The following is a 20,191-nucleotide window of genomic DNA, read 5'->3' on the forward strand; positions in this document are numbered from 1 at the left end:
GCCAAAGTGCTTAAATCCACAAACAGGTCCCCCAGCAGGACAGCACGGGGCAGGCAGAAACCAGGAAATTCACATGTTTGCCCTCCTACTAAAATAGAAGCGCTCTCATAGCTGTCAGCATGAGAAGTAACAAAACGAGTTGGCAAGCAGGCCTCTGCTAGGTGCAGATCCTGGGAATGCTGATAATGTGTTCTTGGGAGATAAATTTTTAATTCTCCCCATCATCTAAGCAATTTCTGGTGAGACAGAGCACAGATCCCCACTGTACTCTGAATTCTTCCCACAGGGATTTTCCATGAGGCAATGCTTATTTGATATATGTGGAATTTCTTGTGGCAGCTGAGCAGTTTTGACTAAGATTCACTTGAAAAAAAGTCAAAAGAACTTTCAATAACATAAAAACATGTTGATTTCTGATGCCATAGTGACTTCTCATTGCCTGGTCATTTTAACCTAAAATAAGAAATGCAGAGTCACACAAATATGAAACATTTCAACATTGTAAAGGATTTCAATCCACCTGAACCATTGTTTTAGTTTACAAGGTTTTGGACTGTCATTTTTCAGGAAATTGTTTAAAATATTCCAACATCTTATCATAAGGACAAAAGGGGCTTTTCAGAATTGTATACAAACTAAAAAAGAATTTTAAAAAAATACAATTGCTAAAAGCTTCGAAAGTAACCTTAAGTAACCAATACCATATCCATCTTTGACAAGGAACTGGAAAGTACAGCACATTTAGTTTGAAACTCTGGCTGAGTTTTGCCTAGAAACAGAGGCAGTAAAATCAGCAAAATTTTCCTTTCTGCTCAACAGGGTAATTTTAAGCAGTGTCACACAAACGTCCCCTTGAAAAGTCCCTTGAGAGGCCCTTCTCATCTGTGGGTGCTTTCTCAATCAAATGCTTGGTGGCTTTGTGTGGCCCCAGCTACCAGAGTGAATTGTTTCCCTGTCGCTGGATGTGGAGGCCTTACACTGCTGGCTAATTTCTATCAGAGAAAGTGGACTGGATTTGAACTAAAATCCACTGATTTTGCACCACTGCTTCACACTAGCCCTGCCACCAGAATGAACACACAGCAAACGAAACTGTGCTACTGTGGTCCTCTCCTGGCTGGGGACGAGACAGGGCCGTCCCACTGCCATCCTGCAGGCCCCTGCCAGGCCAGGATTGCTCAGGGTGGTGTGTGCCAGGCTGAAACCCCAAACCCGGACTTCACACCTCGTCCTGCCACAGCCTGCCTCAGGCAGCCCACTTCAGAAGCAGCTCAGAGAAACCCTGAGCATTGCTCAAGTCCTGCCGAGGCTGATGTTTCTGGAAATCAGCAGCATGCGGAGCCAGCGGCAATGACTTAGCACGGACCCCTGGAGGGTTTGAGAAATGCCTGTGAGAAGCCATCTGTGGGACAGAGAGAAATGGAAGGATTTGAGGCCCCTGCACTGCTTCACCTGACACCAGCTGCCCTGCCGTGGTTTCCTGCCTGGTGGGGAAAAGTGTTTCTCTCGGCGAGGCAGCAGGTTGTTTTACACAAGAAAAAAGTCTTTGGGGTATCGTTGGCAGGCACAGCCCTGGATGCAGCACTTCATGGCTGTCTTGTGAAAGGTAGAAAATATAACCCACTTCACTGGTTAAGGACTGTATTCCTCCTCGTGGGTGGATAAGATATCTCTCAAGTGAATGGCTCTCGTATTTATTATGTCAGATTATACCACTTGAGTTACTGGTTCTGATTATAACAAAACTGGAAAAACAACCACTTACTAGATATTAATTTTATCTTACAGATTCTATTGTAAATGTGATACAGGCTGCTATGTATACTACAATCCTTAAAATAGCTCCATCTAAATGCAAATGTGGACCTCTGTCTAACACAGAGCTGAAAGCCTTCCCATTAACACACCAAGAGATAGGGGAATTAATTTAATGCTTAAAAATTCTCAGGGATAAGAGGAGTTTCTTCTGTTCGTATCTAGCATCACTTTCTCTTCATGACCAAAGCACCCATAGTACAATAATTTTTACCTTTTTTAAGCTTACCGAGGGATAAGGAAGTGCAATCTCTCTCTGGAAATGACTCGCTCAGCTCTACAGACCAAAGTGCAGGTATGTTTACGCTTGGTAAGGGATGCCCAGGGAAAGATGAAAGATGAAGATGGCTACAGTGCAGGAAGGCTGTTGGGATTCAATTACTCATCTTTGCAAACTAATCAAAAGCAGAGATAGTGTTTGACAGCATTCATCTCTCACCAACATTTTCAATACCTGCTCTTCTAAGCACATCAAACACCAAGCGTCTCACACTATCTACTGTACATGCGTACACAGAGTGTGAGATACCAATTTCTCGTTGGAGGACTTCGGTGATCACTCAGGGGCACACGGAAGTCACTGCCTCTAAGACAGTTACTATCCACACTGCATATATAGGTATACATGGCCTGGAAAGCAAAACACAGCTCTGCCTCAGAAAAAGCCCCAGCATAAGCACAACGGCCTTGGAGCCAAAGGCTTCGTGTGCTCAGCAACCTCCCTTGCAGCTTCCAGGTTGAGGGGATGGCAAGAAAGAGGGGAAGGATGTCGGTCTGGCTGTTCTGTGAAATGTAAATGTGCCATGGGGAACTATTCTCTGCAAACACATCTCTGTTTTGATTCCCAGGTGCCAGGCAGCAGCAGGCAGAAAGCCGACACACAGGCAACTTCACAGCCTTCTGCTCCATTCTGGGAATTAAGCTCTTAAAAGTAGCTATAATCACTTCTACCAAAAAGCGCATAATGAAGTTGCATAAATACTGAAAAAAAGAGCACATTTGCCATGCACAAACTAGGTTTGTTAATCTTGGTGTCTTGTCACCAGAATCCACAGAATCTGAAGTTGCTCTGCAATATTTTCAGAAAAAAAATAGGAGAATCATGGACTTACTTGAACACGCGTCTCGTCAGGAAGAAGCATCCACCTCATAACCATACCAGGAATATCTGGAACAGACATCTTTGAAGCCATGAGATTAGAAACCACCACATCCACACGTAGAAACGTGATCGTGCAAAATCTGGACAAGCAAAAAATAATACTCAAATCATTTCCCACAGACTTACACTCTGAAATATGTTCCTGTTCTCTGAATCATTTCAGAAACACGAACGTATTAATGACAGTTTGGTTGTGTTGATGTGATTGATAAGTTATTGTTGTACTTACAAAGCAGCAGTACTTCTGGATTTGGCCTCACACATCACAGGTGGTCCCAACCCCCAAAAAACCTCCAGCAGGGGACTTAGGACAAGGAGTTTCTGCTCTCTAAGGCATGTTTTACACCATACAGCACTTCCCATCCATTTCTTGTGGTGGGGTTCTTATTTTCTGTCAGCAGCAACATATCTGGCTGTGCTGAACACAACTGGCTACTGAATCACTCCAGCGGTTACCGCTTTTGCAGCTAGGAGCTCTGCAAGGTGCCAAAGCTAGCTCATCTCATAAATATGTACATACTTTCAGAGTAAGGAAAAAATTTCCTAAGCTGTTTTCTCTCTGGATCTTGTCCTGCCAGTGCTGAGTATTTTCTGTGCAAGAACTCAGTGGCTGGATCCCTGGTGATTAATTGTTTTTTTTTGCAAGACGATGCCCTAAATGGCATAAGAAAGAGATAACTTTTCACAGCAAATGGATGTGCCTCAGTTCAGAGAACATTAAGGGTACAGAGTCAATGTTGCACACATCGAATTTCATTTGGCAAACTTAATGCTTCTGGCCTGACCTTCGATCATCAGCAACATATAATAGTAATTACAAGACTTCTGAAATTTGGAAAAATGAAAGACTCATTGGAGATGTAAACTGATGAAGAGACCACTACAGGCCAGAAAGGTGGTGTAAAGCTCCACATGAGTCATTGCCATAAAAATATAATTTTCCCAAGCAGCTTTTGCTATTTCATGAACTACAACACTTTCCAATCTATTCCTGTAATCTATAAAAGCTTTATGAAATATTGACATTACTGCTGTTACTGATGTTCCCATAGTAATTATCCTCCATTATAATTAAACAATATGGCACAAAATCTGGTGGGGTTTGTTCCTGATAACTGACCTTTTAGACAAGATTTACTTTCCACTCTTACAGAAACAAACCTCTCCTTCTATGCTTTAAGAATTGCTGTTCTTCAAAATGTTAACAGGGACATTGTGTGAAAGCAGGATTCTAGTTTCTCTGGAGATTAGAGTTCTTTTTTCTTCCAACTATTTAGTTCAAATTACATCAAATTATGAACTGAAATTGAAAATAGCACTCCATTTTATACTCACTGAAGGTCTGATTTTCTAAATGGAAACCTATCATGGAAATCCTTACTAACCCCTACATTACAAATACTTGCTCTGCAACACACAGGCACGCAGCTTCTCCCTGTTTTCCTCAGCTTTGGGCCTCACAGATTCCAGGTCTGGCTCTACTGCAGAACCAAAAAAAATATAAAGCTTTTCAAACAATCGTTACAAAGCACTCCAGCTTTACTAACAAGACCTCTTATTTATACCCAAGATCTAAGCTTGAAGGGAATCTTGAAACATTAGAAGTGGTTGGTGAGAGCTTGAGACGTTTTCATTGAGATCAGGGAGATAAAAAGAAGATACAGGAAAACCACAGGATGAAAGCTAAAGGAGAAAAGTAATCCCAAAATAGCTCTGCTTGGAGTGTTCTTCTGGAAGGGCTATTATACTGTTCAGTATGGCAAAACATCAAAGAGGAAATATTTCAGCCAAATCACTTGCGAGCTGAATTTCTCATCTTCTTCCAGATCATCAAAACTTGCTGGTTTTCTTAACGTGGCCCCTTGGTCAAATACGGAAGGGTAAAGCTCAAAAGGAGAGGGGCTTTCCTGCGTGTCCAACCTAGGAAATATGGGGACAGAGCCAGAACTGCTACTGATGCAGCTGTCCTTCCCCAGAAATACTGCTGTTCCTCCAATAACTATTTCTATTTTCTATAGGATTTTGAACACTGCCATTTAACCATGCAAGAGGGCTTCTCTGTTCTTCCCATTTGTCCATACATATGGGTCCCAGTCCAGAAGTGACTCTGTGCAAGAAACTACCCCCAGTCCCATGCCAAGCCTCACTGGCACCTGCAGAACCCTCGTTTCGTACTATGAACCTCTGATGGCTTCATGCCCAGAGCAGACACTGGCCAAACTGTCATAAATAGGATTTCCCTTTATTGCTAAAGATCAGTGGTTTTTCTTAATAATAATAATTTAGAAAGAAAGAAAGAAAGAAAGAAAGAAAGAAAGAAAGAAAGAAAGAAAGAAAGAAAGAAAGAAAGAAAGAAAGAAAGAAAGAAAGAAAGAAAGAAAGAAAGAAAGAGAGAGAAAGAAAAAGAAAGATCTACCTGTGGCTTTGAGCATGTGATATTATGGGTCAAACTAAGAATGCAATTTCAGATTATAGCTCAGGACATTTTCAGAACTGGAATTAAACAGCTTTTCACCAGTGCAAATCCTACCTCTTTGCATGTCTGTTTCCTCCCTGTGTTCCCCACCGCCTTTCTCCCTTGCATCCCCCTGCGCTCACAGAGCAAGTCCTTGAGATTAACCACAATATGATTACATTTTAATTGAGGCCAGCTTAGTGTGGGGACATCCTTTTAACTCAGGAGGCCTCAATTCCACAGAACCATAATGAACTAATAATGAATGTGCTAAAGTCATTAAATCAAAATTCATAAAAGGGTGAATATTGCTTTCTTTTATAATAAAGCAATTAAAATCCCATATTCTATAATAGATACTACTAAGGTGCACTAAGTGTTCTTTAAAGAGGTTAGTGTATAATGCCACCCCACAAGAATTTGGGGATCTTTTCAAAATAGGACTGCTGCACTATTAATAGATGATCAGAACTCTTTTCATGTCTTCTTTGGTTCAGCATTATTTCCTTTTTTAAGAAATACTGGCATGATTTCATTAGTAGGTTTTGTAGAACTAGTTAATTATAATAAATCATGACTTGCAGTACAAGTAACCAACTTTCAAGTATTGAAGCATCATATCATTATGTACTTCTTTTCTGTTGAGCTTCTTTCACTGTTCCTTTCATCATGACATCCCCTTCACATCTCTCACATCTTTGTTCCTTGTGGGTTAACAGCCCCAAATTAAGGTAGCAGAGAACACATGCCATGGATACGTCTGACTTCTTATGTCAGTCCTGACTAGGGGAGAAGCCATATAGGAAAAGGCATGTCCTGATTTACAACCACTTGTCTCTTCACATGGTGTTTTCACCACGGGAAATGCAAGTCAAGTGAAGAACCCTGCCTCATTTTCAGTGTGGTCCTCATTGCCACAGGTGTAAGAAAGCCAATTTAAAACAGTCACTGTTGAAGACAGGCCCCTGGGGAAGCTGGACCTCTTGGTACCTGCATGGCAGCGATGCCTGCTGCCCAAAGTTCACCTTCCCACAGGAAGAGCCCCTTCCCTGATGGGCTGTAATCCACCCAGGCAAGGGCGGAGATGAAACAAGTGGCACCGAGTGATTGGGATCAGACAAACCAATCAGTAGCAGAAACAGAAATATCACCAACCATCTACTTGTGCCTGCGGCGCCAGATCACGTTGTCCCCTGAAGGCCTTTGGCCTCTGTTCAGGAAAAAAAAAATTATTACTGTGCACCAAATGGCTGGGATCTAAACACAAGACAGTTTATAGCTACTCACAAATTCACACAAGCAACAAATGCTTTTCCTTTTAACGATATAGTCACGAAAACCCAAGACTTTGAAGAGTGCTCAGGAAGGGAGACCGACAGAAAGCATGTCCCAGGGCAGGCGGGCACATGTGTCTATATGAAAGAGAAGAACAGATTGGCAGAAAAAGAATTATTAAATAGTACATGGTGGAGCAGGGAATTATCTGGAGAACATGATATAAGAACAGACAGATTAAAGGAACACTAAATATTTATTACAAAGTCCTTCATATCATATGCAATAATACATGCCATAGCTGTTACTGAATAATACAGGCAACAGCCAGTTGTTGAGATTGCTCTCTGAGTTGGATAAAATAGAATTAGAGGCTTTTATCCACTGGAGAGTGTGCACTGTTATACATAATAATCAAAATCACTCAGAAAAGACAGAAATAGTTCAGTGAACATCCTAACTACACAAGACAAAACCTCACATCCAGGTTACTGCAGAGGAATGAAAACACACTGGACAGACACAGCCTCATTTCTTCCTGAACATCAGTGGTGCTGGAAGGGACAAGACCACAGGATGGAAGGAATTCAGCCCATGAGAGAGCAAAACTGTGGGCTCCTGGGGAGTGTGTGGGCTCTGCAACGGGCCGTGAGCCAATTTGTTGTATGCTGACTGTGGGGTAAGGTGCAGCGTGCCCTAGGTACAGCAGAAATTCTTCAGCTGTTTCTGTATTTCTGTACATGGGTTGCTACATGAGCATATTAACACAGTTGAGACAGCCTGACCCTGGAGTTAGCAAGGAACAAAACATGTTATTGCAACCAACAGCTTGCCTCGTAAGCCTGCTTTTCCCGTTCCATGCACACAAGGTCCTTTCAGCAGGCAGAATGGATGCACTCCTGGATCCCCTGCATGCGTTAAAGTGAATTTACTTAAATGGAAAATCTCCCTGCTGTGGCAAACTAGCCATTGACATTGACTCATGTCTAATATGGTATACAGAGGAAAGAAAACAGGATTGTCAAAACAACTAACCTGTCATAGTGCAGTTGCTTTGCATTTTCTTTGTCAGAGCTGGGCCCCTCACACTGGTTTTGTGGCGTGGTCAGCATTCATCTCAACCAAAGAGGTCCTTCTCACTTGTGGGGAAGGGGAGGAAAAGGCTTGGAAGGAAAACTGTTTGGGGACTGGGACTTTATCACCAGGTACAGTGACTTTGTCAGAACTACTGTGAACATAAGCCATAATATTTAAAATTAAAGTTCTGTACTGGCTCAATTCCACAGACAGAATCTGGTTTATTGGCATTTAGCACAGTAAACCTTCCCCTCTCGGAGCACTATTCCCCTATTTCTTTTGGAGGTTTTGCACTGGTGGATCCCACTGGCACTGGCAGAAATTACCCAGAGCAATCTACCATGAACTGCGGAGAGCATGGATCCCTACGAGTATTGTATTTCTTCCTTTCTCATACATACTGAGGAGAGCATAGCCGACTCACCGCAGGAAACCCAGGTGCTGAATTCATCTAACAAGCTGCTTAAAACTCTAAACAGATGTTTCTGTGTCTTTCCTGCTTCTTGAGCAGTCTGTGTGGAAACACCAGCAGATTTACAAAAGAACAGATGCATGAACCATACATGCTTTAGTACCAAGGCCTGACTCACTGGAAAATGGTTTATGACTATGCATATAATTTGAGCAATGTGCTGTAGGGAAAAAAGATCAACCTTGTCCATAATGGAAAAGTAGATTGACCTGGCCAGAGCCATTGTGGAAGGTAGCAAAATTCATGCTGAAACTGAAAATTATACCTGTCTTGATATGTTCTAGCTCCTGCAATGACTCATGAAAATGTAGATTGGGTATTTAGGCTGGACCTCATCCAGGGCCTGGAGAGATGTACAAAATAACTAATTGACTTCAATGGCTATTTTATCAGGGTCCTTTCTTTCCAAGATTATGAAAGGATCACAAATAGACCAGCAAACACACTGAGAGCTATTAGAGTCCAGAAAAACTAATTCGTACTTGCACTGTCTTCTTTCTACTCTGAGAGCAGTGGAAATGGGCCTTGGTGCTGACGGCAACATCGCCAGCCCCACAGCCCCCATGGTCGTGTGATCAGACTGGGCTGAAGAGCAGATGCTGGATTTAAATCATCATTCACAGAATTACTGCATTTCCCTGGTGTTTCTTGACCCTTTTGGATTTATTACTTGAGACTTTTCACACAATGTACTTCTTCTGCAGGAAAAAGAGTTGCACGATTACACTAGGACAGGATACATGTACCGGTGTCCCAGGTGGCCAAGTGGATTGGCCTCAACTTTTCTTGTTGGCTTACTTCTTCACAAAGCTGGACTGTCTGGACTTTTATGATCATTCAAATACTTTAACAGTGGTTCTTAAGGTGAGTAGGACACAACCACAGTAAGATAAATCAGACATCAACAAGCTCACAGCTCTAAGGTGGATTTGGAAAATTGTACATTTCAAAATTTTCCCTTCTCACCATCTGTCCACAGATCCTTGGATCTGTCATCCCAATATTGTGTAAAAAAATGAACAGCAACAAACAACAACAACAAAAGAAAAAAAAACAAACAAAAAAACAAAAAAACAAAAAAAAAAAACACCTGTTGGATTTCAAGAAACTTAGAGATGGAGGCTGAAGTCCCAAAATCACAAAGCTCCTGAAGGTGTGAAGCACCTGAACGTGTGGTCTTCTAGGTGGTCGTGTCCCAACTTACTGCTTCAGTTGGAAAAAAATGAAATATAATATTGACCATAAGCACCAGAGAATTACGAAGAGTTTCACAAGCATCACACACACTGATGCCCAAGAACCATTTGCTTAATACAAAACAAGACAGAGTTATTTTGTCAGGCAATGTGTGGTAATAGCCAGTTATTAATCCTTTCAACCTTAAATTGGATTTTCTAGGTTTCACGGACATTGCTGACAAGAAAGTCACTGAAGTCTGGCACTAGAGATTGTAGGAGAAATCCTGATCTCACAGCAGTACAGCTAAGCTCTCTCTCCGTGTCTCATGGGGATGTGATTTCCCCTCTGCGTGTCAGCCACAGAGACTTCTAGCAATGGTTCATCTCAGAGTTACCATTTCAAAGACTTCCTTAAACTAAATATTCCTGAACATTTATGAAGTTAGGAAGAGCTTCACAGCAAGCAAAGGAGACCTCTGCTTCAATTAAGTGCGTATTTATACCTACTGCATTTCACATGTTGCATTTCCTGACGAAATGTGTTCCATTATTTCTGAAATATTAAACATCAAAAGCAGAGCTATAATGCATGAATTATACAGTTTTGCAAAAGCTATCATAATGTCCAGGTTTTTTGGCATTGCAGCATATAAATGTTATACCAAGGAGCTTTTATACTAATGGATAATTGCCTGCAGTGCATACTTAACCTTTGTCCACTTCAGTTGACTTGATAGTGTTACCTACATACATCAAACATCATTTCATCCAAATTGGCAATGAAGGAAAGGCATGTGGCCAAATTCCTTCTCCTTTGCAAAGCTCAACTCCAAGGATTTGAATAGTGATGCAAATGAGAAGCCATGCCAGGGCTAACAGGGCTAACATGGCTAGATTTTACTAACTAAACTAACAGGGCTAGATTTTAAGCCCACTCTACATATGCCAGGGGAGGTATCCTGAATTTAGGTTAACGGTTGATCAGATCCCATATAAAGTTGGTTACTGGCCCCAAGTGCATTCCAATTAACTGCTAGTAAACAGTCTTGCCTGATGCAACATGTCTTTATTAAACATGAAGCTTCGTGAGAAAAAACATTAGAGGCATTTCATAAAGAAAGTGCACATCTTCCTCAATGTGTAGAAAAGCCACGCTAACCTCCTCACTATGGGGAAAGAGAAAGATGTCCTTGAACCCTTCAGAGAAAAGAAGGATGGTAGGTAGCTAGGAATAGCCACAGACTCCAAACCAACTCTCATGCCTGTGCTCTGAAAAGAGAGATGCTGATGTTTGGCTTTGGCTTGGCAGCATGTGTGGGAGAGACACGGCCAAGCAGCCAGGGATGCTGCACTGACCACAACTGTAGGGACATTGTGAGTAAGAAGTACTTTAGTCCCTTCTCTGTCAGGAATGTAGTCTGCTGATTTTAGGTAGGGTAGTGGTAGTGTTGCCTGCATATTGCCATGCACATTGCCAGATGCACACAAGAAAGAGCCCTGCTGTAATCTGACCCAGAAACAGCAGCAGATAGCATCAACCAGTTGACATTCCAGCTGAGGACCAGTGCTCATCTGCTTCGCTTTCCTTGCTTACAGCACTGTCCTACTCTGAATTGGCTGACGAACATCCTGTTCTCTCCATTGCTTCTGCAACCATAGCTACCTCATCACCTCGCTAGAACCGCCTGTTTCTGCATCACAGCAAGCACATGCTGCTTGTTTGCACTTTCAGCATTTTGTGCCCATCTCCATACCATTAACCAGTGAGCAAACTCTCACTGCAGCTGTCCCTATGCCATGTCTCACTTCTGCCCCAACCATCCTAACATCGTACCTCCAAAGCAGGACCTTCCTTCCCTCTCCTAAGTTTTGATCCTGAAGCATTAGGCCATCTTCTAGTCCTTGCATATAGCACCTATTATTGAAGGCCCGCCCTTGTCTGTGACCATTTCAGCAATGTTTTAGAATTCTGAGAGTGCTGCTATAGAATACAAGTAAGATTTGCAATCCAAAAATCCCAAATCCATTAGAAAGCATTAACAGAAGGACTTGTGTTCTGGCTATGTGTGCCACTTGGCATTTGTCTCATGGTTTCTGTTACAGTTTCTCTCTCCATGAACAACGTCGGTCATGTGTTTATCAGGTACAGGCATGAGTTTCACCACCTCATCCTACCTATTTTCCCATTAAACTGCATATGGTAATAAAAAGACAGGGCTCAATCATGTCCCAGGAAGTGCTGAGCAGCTGCTCTCCGCCATCCAGGACTGCTGCTATTTTATACATATCCAAACCTCAGAAGCAATCAGCCATTCAGATCTGTAATACTCATCCCTTCAAAATATCAAGCAATAGAACATAAACAGCAAGGATGCACAAGAATGTAAATGTAAACACTATTCTAATAGCAGGACCTCACTGCTGCTTTGAATTTCCCAGTAATAATCCCAGACCATTCTATTTCAGTCCATGAAAGGGTAAGCAGAACAAAGCAAGAGAGAAGAAAATAAAACATCAGACTTCAACAGAGAAACAACCAGGCTGGAGTGCAAGAAGCCAGTTATGGATCGGACCATGCTAACCCCTTCTAACCCTTTGCTGGGACTGTTCTTTGCCCCCCTTATTCCCTGTTTGACTTTGGGGAAGCCATGCAGTCCATGACTTTCTATAGGCAGTTTGATTTCTATCAAGCACAATTCATCTGTTCACAATTTCATTCCTGGCCTGGAGGCTGCGCCCACTTCCTCCCCTGGACAACAGGCACGATGCCACCTCTGAGCCTCACTGCAGCATCACACAAAGGGCTTCATTAGAGGCTCAAATGCTCAAGAGATCAAATATCACAATAATGGGGCCAAACAATAAACAGGAAGAGTGATTTATCTTAGGGAAAACAGCAAGTTTATGCTACTCTTAAAATGTGGTCCTGCGGGAAGCTTCTTAAAAGGCTAGCTGACTATCCGGGGGGGAGTTGGGAAGGCAGCTGCACTGCCTGGCTCACTAACATGGAAACAATCCAAGCACACCCAACCACTCCTCTATACAGCTTGGTGTATGCTAGGGTTAAATTCATCTCGTAGCACCCGAAGTGTCAGTGAGCTGCCTTGGCTCCCTTTATAGTCAGCAGAGCCTATGGAAGCACCACAGCAGTCCACCCCCCGCTTGCAGCCACTGCCTAAAACACTGAACTGAACCCTGGAGGGTCTTGTTTTCCTCCATCCCTTATAAAGGGACTCTAAGTGGCTCCTTGGAGTAGAGCAGTCATTCCAGACATCCTCTGGCTGTGCCAGCAGCTTTACACAGGCAGCAAGCCCTGCTCTGCGGCCAGCCTAGCGATCTCCCAAAGTGCCACGCAGCCAGAGAAAACAGGAGCTGAAGGAAAACAAATACATTTGATTACTGTCCAATAACAGTAAACATCGTTCAGAAATCTTTCTGCACACAGAGATTTTCAAGTAATGAGAAGGGACCACAAATAAGTGACAACCAGAAGAGCCCTCATGCTGTTTCAGTGTGGCAGTAGGCAACCGGCATCTGCAAGAAGGCAAAATGCTCATGCTCTGCGCCTCTCCTCAACAATACCACGGCTTCCTACCAACCCATGGTTAATTTGGGTTGGCTTACCTGGCATTTCAGAAGGTGATGAAGGTGATGGAAAAGCCCAGAACTGGCCCCAGGCTGAGGTCCGTGAGGTGCTGTACACCAGGCAGCACGCTTGCCATTACGTCTGGAGATGTGCCCGTTCAAACCGTCCGTGCAGAATCACCTGCGTGTCTTCCCTGGTTTTGTATTCATCGGGGCGATGGTTTTCTTCATTTAAAAGGCTGGGTAACATGCAGCTGTTAAAGTGCACTTGAAATTCAGCAGGGTTCACCTCTTTCTGTGCTATTGCTGGCAGGAGGAGCACGGTGTCCTCCTCAATGAGCTCAGCAGGGCCGTGCCCACCAAACAGACAGCTCCTCGGGGCCGGGCAGGGGTCTGTGCTCCCAGGAGCCCACTTAGCACCGAGGGGACACGAAGCATGCACTCTGAGCTCCACACAGCACTGTTTGAGATCTACATTCCCAATGTTATCTTTGCACTCTCATGAAGTGCAATTACCTCCTCATTTTGCAGCTCTTTGTGCCCATTTAATCTCTCCCATTTTGTTTCTGACATCTCCAATAATCCAGCCCTGACACTCCTTATAGATACTGCAATTACAATACAGAGCAGCCCCTGACAGGATGAGTTGTATCTTGCTTCCTTCCTATAACACTCAAGCCATCAGACATGGCTACATGAAATGGCAAAAGAAACCACCACTGACGATTTATATGGGTCCCCAGCAGATAGTGACAGTGCCATATATCTGTCTTAACCAATTAAATGTCTGGAAGCTACCCAGAATAGGGCAGCCGAGGTAGGATTTACATGTGTTTCTGCTTTTAGTAATAACTCAGCTGTGATTTCCCTTTCTTTTCTCCTAGGTCAGAGACTTGGCTATTGCCACCCTCCTGCCTTTCCACCCCATGTCATACACTTTGCCCCTAAGGGAATAATCCTCAGCTTCTGGCAAGCCCATGACTGTAAGGTGCACAGCGTGAGCCATCAGAAGCAGGACAGTTCCCAAAATAGCCTTGATTTTTTTTTTTTTCTTCAGCTATCAACAAAATGGGCCAAGGAATTAGGAACACCTTCTGACTGATCCTGAGGATAATTAACTAACTTGCAGAAAACACCTCCTCACACTAGAAGGCAAAATGAGAGATCCTTTCTGTTCTCTCTGCTGTTCTCTCCCAGCTCCTGGTATATGTTGGGATGTGTCATATTCTTTTTCTTAGCCAAGAAACTACAACCTCCAGTTGCTCCAGAAGAATCCACACCTGACTGTTGGCTGACTGTAAAAATCAAATGGGCCTCATGGTAGCCCTGAAAGCTAAAGTATTTTAGGGCCTGGTATCTTCCTTCTACTACTTGCAGCAAAAGCCAACCCCAGCAAGTATATGTACAGATTCAAATATAAAGGGCTCCTGATTTCTGGTGTCAGTTAATCCCCAGCTAAGGTGAGATCACAGAAATAATTGAATCCTGCCAGAGCAGGTTTGATTTGTAAGAAGGCTAAAGGATATAGGCATTCCACTGCCACTGAGTTTGTTTACACCTTATTTATGTAACGATAATCCCATGCACTGGGATTTCCAGTTACCTGCCAGAATCAGGAGGGATTATTTTTCCCTGCTGATGCACATCTTGCCTTTTCAGCTGCCTCCTCATTTTTTTGGGCTTTGCTCCCCAAGTGGGTAGTTTTAAACTCATCCTCCAAGCTGGAGTAAGGAAAGACACATTCCTACCTGATACAGAGGATTTGTGTTATGACAAATCTCAGCCTTCAGCACTATCAGCCCCTGCAGAGCTTCGCACCGGAGCTGCCCTTGACCATGGGACTCACTCAGAACAGAAGAGCCTCTCTAAGAGAAGACATCTCACCCTGCCTCACCTGTATTTGCCCCTCTGCAGAGCACAAACACGTACCAGCCCATCCCCTATGCACTGGGGAGTTGCAGAGAGGAGTCAGAGACCTTCCGGAGGGCTTCAGTGAGGGATTTTCTGCTGCAGCTCAGAAGTGTGGGGTGTGTGGAGGGGAGAAGAGGCAGAGCCCGACATCTGTTTTCAGCCAAGAAGTCACAGTCTCTTCAGGTGACCTTGAGCTCGTGCCATCAGCAGCACACTTGTAAAACCCACTCCGCAGCAAGGATAATTAAACCAACCCACCTCACAGGTGTTTGGGGAGGCTGCTTCCAGCATGATTTGTGACTGTCACAGCACAGCGTACGTGCAACAAGGGAGTGGGATCCGAGTAAGAGGAGCTCAGTGGAGATTAGCACCTCGGGGCCCCATCCAAGCTAAGGATAAGGGACTGTGCCTTCCCTTAAGAGTATCTAATCCAAGAAGACGGGTTAATAATGAACAGAAAAAAAGAAACCGATTACCCTACCTGCATCTGCTGAAGCTGAGCACAGGGAACACCGGGTGCTGCCCCTGGGACAGAGCAGGGCTGGGGGGCAGCTCAGGGGAAAGGGGCTGGGGGGCCGGTGGCATCGGGAGCCCTGGCAGCCAAGGGGACAAACCACACATTGGGGCGCATGAAGCACAGCGTGGACAGCCCCAGAGGGGATTCTCCTGCTGCATTTTGTGCTGCTGCAGCCTCGCCTTGAGCATCGTGTGCAGTTCTGGGCTCCCCAATATAAAAAGGTCCCTGAGGTGCTTGAGCACATCCAGAGGAGGACGGCAAAGCTGGTGAAGGGGCTGGAGGGCACATCCTCAGAGGAGAGGCTGAGGACGCCTGGGCTGCCCAGCCTGGAGGAGAGGAGGCCGAGGGGTGGCCACGCTGCTCCCCGCAGCTCCCTGGGGAGGGGAAGCACAGAGGCAAAGCTCCTGTCCTGTGTTCCTTAAATCTAGGCTAAGTATTAGTCTCGAGGAGCTAATGAGTAGACACTTGTAGCATACCCAGAAGATGCACAGAATGTATAGAGTCAGTGGGTGTAAAGGAAACCTTCAGTATAAAACACGCAAGACCATATTCTTCTTCAGAGGGATGCACACTAGATGAATTTGTTGCCAATATTATGACTGGGCTAGCTACACCAGCGTGAAGTTTGCTTTCTTCTCACCCTCATTATAGTCCAACAAACTAATCCCTTTATTGATGATATAATGTGCATCCCTGTGCTAACAAATTATTTGCTGTGTGCAATTGATTTCTACTGCTGTAATCGCTACACACAAATATCTTCTGTATCATTGCTCTGCAGAAAAATATGCTTTCCAGCAAGATTATATAGAGTAACAGACAGTGTGATTATTCAGCTTCTATAAAGTTATCTATCTACTTAACCTCTGCACAGCCTTTACAGCAGGTTTATACAGATATGCTTCAGAAATTTATCCACCTACACTTTGTAAAACACCTTGTTAAACCATCTTCCATCTCAGTGTGAGGATGAACTTCCAACTCCTTCACAGAGAGGGCTGTGTCTAAGACTAATTGCTTAATTTAGGAGAGCAAGCCAGCTTCCCTTTTTACCAATATTACTCTTCAAAGTGAATTTCACACAGGTAAAAGTCTTAAATCAGCAGCTCTGCGGACTGGACTCCTTACCTAAATAGAAGCCTGGCAAAAGGAGCAGCGCAGGTTTCCTCTGTGATTGAAATCTGAGCACAGCTGAAGTTCGTTTGCACCCTAACACCACCTCAGATCTCAGATTTTATACTGGGACTATGGAGAAGGTGTACAAGTTAATAAATGACTGCATCAGCAGGCCGTTCTTGTCCACTAGGAAGCAACCAGAGTTCCTGAGTGCACTCCACGACTTTCAGTGCTTTTGTCCTGCTGCTCCAAATGAATGGGTACCCCCAGCCTGCTGGCTGGGGTCATCATTTGGTCCATGGGGAGAATTAAAAGAAATAAGGGAAATAAGCAGAAATAATCAGCCCCTGGGTTTGCAGTGATGACATGAACGTTGCATCCCTTGCACTTTGTCCAAGCTCACCTGCTTTGCTCGCTCCACGATGACTCAATGTAAGTAAAGGTTTGCCGTTAGGAAGCACTTCCCTCCAGCTCTCAGGCACAGGGGTGGGTGATATCAGCCTTCTGATCACGCTGAGCCTGGCTCTCAGGCCTGCTCATAGCAATTTCACTGCAGCCACAAAGCAAAAAGGCAGCTGTTGCTGTGTGACATTTCTATAGATCTCCAAGGATCAGCACCTCGGCTGGCAGCATCAGCACAGACAGGATGGTTTACTACGGCTGAGGATCCAGCCCCTGTTGTTTATCCTGTTCTATAAAACTGTCTTGTAAAGGTCGTTATTTGTCCTGCTTGCATTTGTCGCGAGGCCATTTTGCTCCACTGTTTTCAGATGTCACTGATAAGCACTCGTGCCTGAAATGTTTCAGATTCACAGCCCCTAGATACTCCCAGGTACAACAGTTACACACCAATCAACAGCAAATGCCTTTCAATCACAAGAAGAGAAGCGTTTCTGCTGCATTATGCACAATTACGTGCTCAACTGTTATGAATAACTCTGAAGCTCCTGCTCTGAGACTATTGCAACCATATGTGACACTTGCTCTGCCACTTTCCGCTCTTCTCTCAGAAAAGGCTGTGCAGGAGAAACTGCTTCACCCTTTGCCATTGCAAAAAGAGCCATTATTTAAAGCAGCTACAGCCAGAAGGATGCTTTTGTCCCTGTATAAGAGGTAAGCCAGCAATTCACCTCTGAAGCAGCACACAGAACCTGAACCAGGATCACAGTGATGCAACTGGTCCAGAGTCAGCCAGCAAGGCAAAACTAGCAGAAAATCTACGCACATGCAAGTTTTTAGATGAATTTGGCTCAATGTGAGTGCACCGAGCACGGGGAGGGATGGCAATGGGCATGGCACTGGCACGTGGTGACAGCCCTCACGGGGAGCCACGAGTAGGAGGAAAGGTTGGGTCTGGGGGGCTCCTCGCACCTCCTGCTACAGCTGCGGTGTCACCAGGAGTGCAGCTGCATGGGAGGGATGGAGCAAAGCCTCAAGCACAGCCTCGAGCCCATCCCAGCTCAGTGCAGGCGCTTCACCATGCACTCACCTCTTACCCACTGCAAAGCCTGGAGGACTATTACTCGTGAGCTGCACACACACATCCTTCCTGATCAGCCCTCTCAACAGGAATAAGAGCAATCTGCACCAGGAGAGAAAAATGGATCATTCCCCCCCTTCTACCCTCCCCCTTTCTTTACACATGCGGATGATGAGTTGTGTGAGCCATGTATTTTTTGCTTCTAATTTTAACATGTTCAGTGATGCATTTAGGACAGTGGTATGTACCTGGTAAGCAGTACACACATGCTCACATACTCTGCTTGTCTGACAACAGAAGACATCAATAATTGCTGAGCCTGTGAGTAGGAAGTGTCTCTTGAAAGGAACTAAGAGACCTTGTGAGCACTAAGGAAAATAAAACACAACTTGGAGAGACAGTAACCTGACAGCTTCACCATCCAAAAATGTCTTGCAGACTCCTAATTGCACAGATTGCTTCTGATTACATCAGGTAGCACCAGGAAGTAGGTTACTCTGCAGCAGAGAGAGGTGAATTCAAACTGTCTATCTTTGATCAAGACTCTGGTTCACCAAGACTCATTTCTGATAGAAAAAATCAGAAAAATTTGCATCATTACATGGCAGCACCATCATCAACGTGACTGTTTCATCCATATTTATCCCTGCTTCAGGTCCTGCTGCTACTTCTGTGCACTAGGAACACACATTTGACTCCCAAGGCTGTGGAAACACGCATTTCAGAGATCTTGTTCTGCTAAGGCAAGAGAAACTTTTCATCTTTGTATGTTTGCCCTTATCCAATATAATCTACCGAACAATGGCTTATTTTTAACAAGACTACATATGCCCTCCCTGCACAGAGGTTTCAGAGACTGGAGAGCTAGTGTACAAAGTTAGTGAAAATATACTGGTAAAAGCATGTGGAGCTGTGGGGTTGCCATTCCTCTTCCTGTGGGACGAGGGAAGAAAACAAGAACATGAAGCAACAAAAACATTGTATACTAAGTCCTGAGAGAGGATCTGGCCTTCATACAGCTACAGGTTTAAAACTTAGTAAGGCTGGGATATAGTTAGGAGAAAGGTAGGTGCTTACCTGGGATAAACATAGACCCAGCCAGCTCCCCTCCCTGGCAGCAGCATGGCCAAACACAAGGATGTGCTGGGGGAAGCGTGCAGGTTTATGGCATGGGCACACCTCCTTTTCACTTGTTCTGGCAAAGGCAATTATTTACCATGGAAATATTCCTCTCAGTAAGTATTCCTGGAAAGAAATCACAAAGAAATACAGGTAAGGCATCTGTCTTTCCTTTTACAGCCAGCAAACCTATATCCAGGATAGAAAACGCTGCCATGAACTCATGGCTGAAGAGCACCTCGACCTGTATCAGGGCTATGAGAGGTGTACGGGTGTACAGACTTTCAGGGCCACACATTTCTCCCCAGCACCCCTGTGCAGCACTGGGGAAGGCATTTGTAGACACCGAGCTGACATACCTTGTATAATTCACACTTAAGTCTGTCCAAATAGAAGTTCAGCTATGTTGTCAGCTCTTTCGTTTTAAATCCACATTAGCCTTACACACACAAATCATCAAAAGCAACCTCACACAACGCCTCCCCAGCACACACGGACACGGATTTTTTTCCCATGCTAAAGGCAAGGTAGGACATACCCAACTGAACAACCCCAAAGAGAGAGAAGTTGAACAGCTGCCAACATCCCAAAGAGGCCAGAAAGATTTAGTTAATACCAGCCTGAAACTCAATGATGCTACATCAAGATCCTCTCGGTGCTCAGACTGGAACAGGACCAGTTTTTCTGGATGTGCTGCTGGAAAGCAGCTTACGAACAGCAGCAAGTCACAGGGACAGAGAAAACACCACACATGTGCACGTAGAGGGAGGGGGGCTGCTTGGGCTATGGGAGGAAATTAAAACTGGGGAATATGAAATTATATCCAGTGTCCTGCACCAACTCCAGGGTTGCTGAGTTAAAGGCAATGAATAAATAAGAGAAATTCAAAACCAAGCAAATCTCTGGGATGAGACAAAATTCATTCCAGGGTGTTAGAGCAGATTTGAGGAAGGAAACGTGTGTGCCAACAGCAATTACTATGGAGAACTCGCTGAGCACAAGTCTAGAAGACTGGAAAATTGGAAAATA

General features: G+C 44.3%; 1 long non-coding RNA gene across 1 annotated transcript in view; it reads right to left on the reverse strand.

The window, feature by feature from the left end:
- LOC311421276 overlaps positions 1–19,237 on the reverse strand; it is a 26,906-nt gene extending 7,669 nt beyond the window's left edge. The window contains exons 1-5 of the long non-coding RNA XR_014684782.1: positions 19,121–19,237; positions 9,347–9,462; positions 6,720–6,844; positions 6,588–6,642; positions 2,928–3,057 (exon numbers count right to left, since the gene is read on the reverse strand). This is a non-coding gene — a long non-coding RNA (uncharacterized lncRNA). The remainder of the gene's footprint in view (positions 1–2,927; positions 3,058–6,587; positions 6,643–6,719; positions 6,845–9,346; positions 9,463–19,120) is intronic.
- Between the last annotated feature and the right edge of the window lie 954 nt (positions 19,238–20,191).

This window comes from Aythya ferina (assembly GCF_964211825.1).
Source record: "Aythya ferina genome assembly, chromosome: 19".
In the NCBI taxonomy this organism is placed as follows: Eukaryota; Metazoa; Chordata; class Aves; order Anseriformes; family Anatidae; genus Aythya; species Aythya ferina.